This window comes from Pezoporus wallicus, unplaced genomic scaffold, assembly GCF_028554395.1.
Source record: "Pezoporus wallicus isolate ANWC-B61680 ecotype Strahan unplaced genomic scaffold, APGP_CSIRO_Pwel_v1 contig_2543, whole genome shotgun sequence".
In the NCBI taxonomy this organism is placed as follows: Eukaryota; Metazoa; Chordata; class Aves; order Psittaciformes; family Psittacidae; genus Pezoporus; species Pezoporus wallicus.
Genome location: NW_026638172.1, coordinates 3553094 through 3561327, shown reverse-complemented (window position 1 = coordinate 3561327; position 8234 = coordinate 3553094).

Sequence of the window (8234 nt, the reverse complement as noted above, 5' to 3'; positions counted from 1 at the left end):
CATCATGGACCTTTCCAAGGCCAGTATTGCAGTGTTTGCTTTGGGTATCCACATTCTGTACCCCATTGTTACAGGCTGGAAAGAAATTCACTCGCTGACCAGGACTACGCTGTCTTCATGAAAGGCAGAGGGGCCTCATTTTCTTCTTATTTGCACATCTATCTTCCCATTTTACTGGACATGGAGAGAGAGGAAGCCTGTGTCTGTGACACTGAGTGGTGCCGAGACCTCCTGCCCTGCATGTGTACTGAGATAACACCATGGCCAAAGGAGAAGGCTCGGCTGAATGGGTTAGACTGGCTTTGCATCCGGCCCAGTGTCAGATGGTTTGGAAGGAGGGAGGACAGGGCTTGTGTTGCTTCTCCTGCCAGCCTCTGAGGTGTCTGTTCCCTTCCCTGAGTGCTGCCAAGGGCTGAGCTTGTGCCTTGGTGGACACTGAACACAAGACCCGGCTCCTGACCAGCGGTGGTCTGTGCAGAGCCCGCTTGAATCTAGGACTCTCTTTTCCCTCTCGATAGACCCAGTTTTGCAGTTGTATGTGTTGAATTTCAGCTGCCCTTTGACCACTCACCCTGTCTGCAGTTCTCACAGCATGTCCTTGTCCTCAGATAACTTATCAGTGGCAAACTCTCTTGCCTCACTCCTCACCCCTTTTCCAGGCCATTTACAAAGGCACTGAGCAGCTGAGGTCCCTATGCAGACCCGCATGGAAGGTCACTGCTATCACACCACTGTTCTGAGAACTGGCTGGCTGCTCCTGACCTCCATTTCCTGTTTTTCAGCCCATTATCTATAGGTAGTAGGTACCACTTTCTTACGCCTGGGCGGTTGTGTTTTCTGAGGAGCTCTCTCTGCAGCATCACTTTGTCCTGAGCTAATGGAGCTGTTGTGCCTGCATGAAAGGGTGTGCTGGTCCCAGATTGCCTGTAGCTTGGGATGGCTGTACATGTGCCTACAGGTCCAGAGTGACCCCACTGCTCTGGTGTCTTTGGTAGAAGCATGTGTGTTTTGGGTTCCCTGTGGTCAGGGGAAGAGAAGGCAGCTCTGGACCCTCCAAAGGGCTGATCTCTGTCTATCATCTAGGGTGGATACTCATTATCTAGGGATGAACAGCAGATAGCAACAATCTCTGCTCAGCACAAGTCTATAAATACATGTGGTGTATTGGGTGTATGCACATGTGCTACTGGGACCAGTATAGTTTCTAAACAAGCCCAGGTGATTTTGCAGCTAGGACAGAGGTCAGAGCACGTGCTTTTAGCACACGTTTTTCTCATGTGGTGATGAATCAAGTTCGAGGCCTTTGTTGACTCTTGCTGTGATGGGCTCCTCCTGGTTGCCATTAAATACCTAAGGGTGTATAACCAGCACCTGCACTGAGTTGCCCCTCACTAGCAGCACCTGAGAAGTACTTATAGCATGTGGCAGCATGAACCAGATGGGCACAACTCATTTCTCTTTCCTCAGATCTGGATGACAAAAAAAAACATGAAATGTCATCAATTCTCTCATTGTTTCATTTCATGATAATTTTCTCCCCCCTCCCCTCTCCACCCCACTGAGGGACATTTTGGCAGTTTGTGAACTTCCCCCTGTTCACATTCATTGAGTGTTACTGCAGGCATTTCTTTCATGTGACAGCTTGAAAAAGCAATGTGAAAGCTTTCCTTCTTGTCTTTTTGGCCTTTCCCTCCATCATCTGACCCTCACGAATACTCTCCAGCAAACAGTTTGCCTTTCTTGCATAGTAAGATCTGGAAATAATTGCGTGCCCCAGCACTTATTTCCATCAGTGGATAAGCTTGTGGTCTTTGCTCCACAGTTCATTTTCTTAACTCAGAAATGTGCCTTTATTATTTATTTTCACCACTGCATATATTCCGTATATCCCCACAGTTCACTGTCGCCAATAAAGTGGGAAAATAAGGGATAATCACCACTTAAATGCTTTCAAACCAGTGCCATGTGTGGGGAAAAAAATCCCAAACCAAGGAAGAAGTCTTAGCATCCTCTAAAGAATGTGCACTGAATGTGCAATAGCCAAAGTCCCCATTTGTTCTGATGGATCATATGAAAACTTGAGGTCCTGACAATCTGAGAAGCCATGTTTTGACTCCTTGCATCCCCAACCACAGATCAAAGGTTGGCTCAGATCAGCAGGTCGTTTGTAATGGTTCTTGCTGCTCATTTGTTTGTATTTGGTATAGCAGGCTCTGGGAGCAGCAAATGTCATAATCTTGTGTCATTGTATAGCTGCAAGGAGATCACTGATAAGTAACAATAATATGCACACACATAACGAATAGAGGCAGCAGCCAAACAGGAGAATAATTGCTGTCTTGGTGGATCTTATTAACTTAAATTGGGCAGAAACAATTTCTGGGGGTGGTTGCCACCTTTTTAATTTCCTGAAGATACCAAAGGCCAATGTACATCTTTCAAAATATGTGCCCTGAGAAATGCACTTCATATGACAGGGGCTGAGGATACATGTGTGCTTTTCTTTGGCTACAGAGAACTAAACTGGCCCCATTTGATCTGGACATCACCATGACCTGGCCCCCACCAAAGCACCCATTTCCTCACTGAGCGTTGCTTCTGTGCATGAAGTGACCCAAACCCAGCTGCTCTGAATGTCCTTCCTAAATACGAGTGCTATTTTGTTGTATTGGGATGGCTTTGAGGTCCCAGCTTGCACCACGGGGAGGTTGCTCCTACATTCTGCCATTTTCAAAGCTGGGGGTCTCTGGTGCAGCTGCCCCACTTTCACCCCTCCAAGCAGATCTCCTCCTGATTTTACTATAAACCAAAGGAGCTCCACAATGCAGCTGAGTGCTCAAACCATTTCTCTAGCTCCAGCATTAGGCAAAAGCCAACCTGAGATACCTACTTAGTTGCCCATCCATCGTCTTTCTAAACAAGAAATTATTCCAACAGAAAAATCTAGGCAAGCTTTGGCCAGATTCAGCTACACATGTGAGCTGCTTTTTGCCAGCCATTTTACTTATGCAAAGCAGCAGTAAACCCAAGTTAAATACCTACTTGTTTATTAGATTTAACTGCATTTTATAGTTTGGGAGTGATCTAAAGCAAATCTAACCTGAGTACATGCGTTCTGTAGAAATAAATGTAAAATCTTAGTTACAGGGAAATTTATGAGACTTTTCCTAGGATTTTGCATGCACTAGCTTGGGAATCCTATCTGAGATTCATTGTCGAGCCACCATCTTTAGCTTCATCTCTACAATCACAGAATCACAGAATCAACTAGTTTGGAAAAGCCCGTTAAGATCATCAAGTCCAACTGTTACCCCAGCACCGCCAAGTCCAGAAAGTGCCAGAACTCAGTTAATCACAGCTGAAGCTCATTGAGTTGACAACTGCCAAGGAGGAGGCACTCCAAGGCAGGTTCTCATCTCTGTGGGCTGGTATTAGTGGGAAGTCAGAGGAGTCATTCTCAGTACATACTGCTTTAATTAAACTTAGTGCGATCCTGAGTTAGTAGAAATTAGCAAAGAGGGGAATTCCTTGCTGCTGAACTGTGGAGAAATGTATGCAGCAGTAGGATTCCCAGGTCCCTTGCTCGGCTAATGAGGTGCACTGCATGGGCTGGGTCCCTTCGGTGCAAATGTGGGATAATCAGCACGGTCTGGAATTGCACTCCAGGGAGAGCCAGTTTGTCACGCTCCCGCGCTGCGGCTTGAGTCTTCTCCTATTCCAAGTTAATAATAAACACAAGCCAGCTAAGTGATATACGTGACACGTTTATTACCGTGTCCTTTAGAAGCAATTTCCTTTCTGCTCTGTTTTCTCACAGACAGTGTAATTACCAAGTTAAAGAGGACAGAAAAAAATAGAATGAAAAAGTTTCCAGATTTGATCTTTCCCAGATGAAATGGCAAAATTAATGAACCAGTGTGTACTCTTCAGAGGTGTAAGGAGATATTCCTTAGGGTTAAGAGCTGCATTTCAGCACTTCTTCAAGTGAAGTGACACAGTGAAATCAACTCCATATAGGTACAGCTTAACAACAGGAGTTTTTTAAATGATTATACTCAAGCTATTTGTTTGTGCCTACATGGAAGACAGGCATTGTGACATTCCCAGCTATGCTTTGCAAAACAAACCCAGCCACTGTTTGTCACATAACAGGTTGCTCAGTTCCCTACAGAAAAGAAATAAAAATAATTTGAGGCAAAATCCTAAGGCTGTTAGAGCAGGCAAACACTTCTTTCATCAGAGCTAGGATTTCACTAGCATAATGCCTTGTCTTGGGTTGTGGAGGAGGCAACATCTTGTGCTTTGTGTTGCATGTTCCATGTGGTCAAGAGGTGATTCTGCCTCTCTACTCCGCTCTTGTGATAGCCCAGTCTGCACAGTTCTGTAGCCCACAACATAAGAAGGACATGGACCTGTTTGGGTGAGTCCAGAGGAGGGCCACAAAGGTGATCAAGGGGCTGGAGCACCTCTCCTGTGAAAACAGCCTGAGAGAGCTGTTCAGCTGGGAGAAGAGTCAGGGGTGACCTTAAAGCAACTTCTTGTCCCTCAAGGGGTCCTACAGGAAGGCTGGAGTGGGACTTTTTACAAGGGCATGTAGTGATGGGAGAAGGGATGGAGAATGGCTTGAAGCTGGCAGAGGGGAGATTCAGAAGAGCTATTAGAAGTTCTTTACTATGAGGGTGTTCAGGCACTGGCACAGGTTGTCCAGAGAAGCTGTGGCTGCCTCATCCCTAGCAGTGTTCAGGGCCAGGCTGGATGGGGCTTGGAGCAGCCTGGTCTAGTGGAAGGTGTCCCTGCCCATGGCATGGGGTTGAAACTATGCAATTTTTAAGGTCCCTTCCAACTCAAACCATTCTATGGTTCTTGTCCATTCTGTAGTCCCATCACCAGGGAGCCTCTTTGACTAGGGACCAGAAAATAGTCCCCCTATCGCAAACTGTTCACCAGCTCATGCCCTAAACTGTCCAAAAAGTTGCATAAACCAGAATGCTGTGAGGGCTGTGAATGAGGGAATGCAGGGAGTGAAGCATGGGGGAAAAAGGCTGTTGGATTTCTCTGTACCAATGTGCCCAGTGAGAAATAGTTTCCATGCATGCTTTCAACCTCTTCTGCTTGGGATGAAATGACACAGCCCTAAGGCACAATCACTACAATGGGCTCTATGTAAGATGCTACTTATAAGCATTTGTCAAACTGCAGTAAGCACAGGACAGTGTGGCAACGTGTCCTCATTCAGCTGTACTTCCCATGGGCGATGGATCATGCTGGGAACTGGGCAGACCGCTGCTCGATTCTGGCTCAAGGAAGCAATCTAAGGTGCTTGTGTTTTAGCCTCTGCAGTTCCAAGATTTGGCTTCTGAGATCTTCAGAGGGCCTGCATAAAGTGTCTCTGCCCATGGGCATCACAAGCAGGAACGCTGTCCAGGTGGCAGGACCTGGGTGCTAAATTGTCCCCTGGAAAGTGCTCTGGCTCAAGATTTGGAAACTTTCAGGGCATGCCGCAAAACCTGCAGTTACGCAGGAGTCTGCTGCTCTGTATTAGCTTCCAAGAAGCGTGGTACAGTGGTAGAAAACCAGGGCGGCAGGGACAGCCAGTGTGGGTGGAGCAGTGGCAGACAAAACGTGTGGTGCTGCAAAGTCCCCCTAGGCTCACTCTTCTCTAGTATTGCCAGACTAAAGCACCCCAAGGGCATCTCCAGACCAAGCACAGAGGGGAATCCTTGGAAGGGCTCTTCCCTGTGTGGGAGGTCTCTGGAGCTGGTTATCAGGAGTTGCAGTTCAGTGGGGGCTGGTCTTGAAAGCCACCTCTGCCAGGGCAGTCACTGGGAGCCCTCCACAGCTGGAAAACCTGGGTTTGTGACTGTTCATGGCCAAACCAACATGAATGGGTCTGGTGCCACAGCACAGTTTCTGCTTCTTGCTAGGCAGCCGTCATGAGATTGTCTTGAATGGGGATGTTTACTACAGCCAACGGGAGAAATGGGTACCCTCGGGTTTGTGATGCTGGGATATCCCTGTGCTGTGGGTTGAACATAAAGCAGTAATTAAGTTTAATCATTCAGAGGCAGAAATTATGGTTCAGATTTCAGCTGGTGTAAGTCAGCACGACTCTGCTGGGGTCAATGGAACAAACCTAGCTTGTGCCAGCACAGGCTCTGGATTGGTGCCTGTCATTGTGCACAGTCACAAACACTGCTGAGTGCCATGCAATTAGAATGAAAGATTAATAAAATCATATTTCGCATTGTCCTCAGCACATACAGGCCATTTGGAACAGCTCAGCAGCCATGTATTACCAGTGGTTCTGACCCATGTTGCTTTCAAGACCCACTGGTGTGTATAGAAATTAATATGGCTACATGACGAAAAGTATTATCCCCTGCATTATTCAGTAATTTAGCCTTACAGCTAAGCAATTCCCTTCATTTTGCCTTATAGTTTTTATTCTGATTCACACACAGCACGTTCAACTGCTTCATAAGCTGAGCTGTTCTCTAGGCAGTGTTCTTGGGAATTTAGGAACCCTGTAGGGGTTTGCCTATGTGCTGTCCTTGACACGAGTCGGGCCCAGGTGTGTCAGAGGAAGCATCTCTTCAGTTCTTCATCTCCTCCTGCAGTTCCTCCATAATTCCTTTTTACTAACAATCGCTCTGAGGCGATGATCCGTTACTATTTATACAGTGGTCACTTGGCAAAATGAAGCCCACTCATTTCCTTTTACAATGTTTGACACCAACACAGTGAAAGACTCAAAATACATGTTTTTAAATATTGAAAAAGCCTCTCAAGACTATATATTTGCTGATAATATGCCCCTTTTTCCCTAAATAAGAAAATAAATTTTTCTAAAATGCAGCTATTTGCTACCTATGGTGTAGACTCCCTTTCCAAAATTGTAATTGATTTTTCTCAGGTCCTATCTCAAACTCACTTGATGTGATGATGCTTAGGATATTAGTGCCTGTAAAACAGTAATAGCAGATTTGCTATTTAATAATATCACATTTCTGATTTGCAACAGAAGTAACTTTATGGTCCAGCTGAACACTGGAGCTGAAAATAAAAGCAGATTAAATTTTATTTCTGGGAGTGCAATAGCCTTTATTCTTGCAATTACTGACCCACGTCTTCGCAGATTAGAGTTAATTACTGAAACAGATAAGCTGTTTTTGCTTTCGCTGTTACAACTGGGGTGATACTAGATCAGAACGACATGGTACATGCTCACTGCACTTGGACAGACATATTCTCGAGTGAAAATTGACAGAACAATTTCAGCAGACATAAAACCTTTTCCTGAATTTGCACAAGGCCTGAGATGCTGCTGCTGCAGAGTGAGCTTTGCAGTGTTTTCTGTGAAGACAGATCAGCAGAACTGAGGTTGTGGTGTTGTTTTAGAGATCACGAATGCACCAATCCTCTAATGTGGTAGTGCTTCCATTTCATGTCCATGGCACACCCAGGGTGGCTCGCTGTGCATTTCCTCATAGAGAAGGAGCCTTACTTGGCTAGCTGGATGACAACAGAAACCTCAATAGGAACACTTTGGGTCTTCTAAAGGAGTGTCAAGTACCTGCAGATGATCCCTGTTTGATTTCTCCTAAGCTAGAAAAAGCTTCTCAAACAAAGGGGTTTCCAAAGAGCTACTGCTGGTTCAGTCTTGGTTCCTGGCCTTGGCTGGGATTAGGTGTCATCCCCTTCATTGAAGAGGGCATCTTCATAGCTCAGACTGGCAGAACTTGGGATCTTGGGAAGCAAGCTCACCTGTGGTACCTACATCAGACATATCTCAAAGGTAGCTCTGATTTCTCCGGGAGAAAGACATTCCACGTCTTGCTAGTTAGGATATTTATTTATTGTTTAGGCCACTGGGTCTGTATTGCATGATAGGATTAATGCCTAGGCCTCAAGAAGGTTTTCTCTTGGTCTTAAAAACCCCAATGTCTCTCTGTTGATCCAAGGACAGTGGAAGAAAAAAGGACTGTCTAAAGGGGAATCAGAGCTGCTGGCCGTGCTGATCTGTCCCTCTTCCCTCCCCTTTCTCTCTTTATTGACTACTAAGAAGTCATGTAGGCATTAGTCTTAACCATTAACCTGTTTCTACTCCTCACAGCATCCTAACTCAGTGCTCTGCTTTTGTGCCCCTCTCTCTCTGATTTTGCACATCATTATTCCCTGGTAATCACACATTCAACTTAATTTCCTTGTTACACCTACAAAAACTTTCCTGTTGG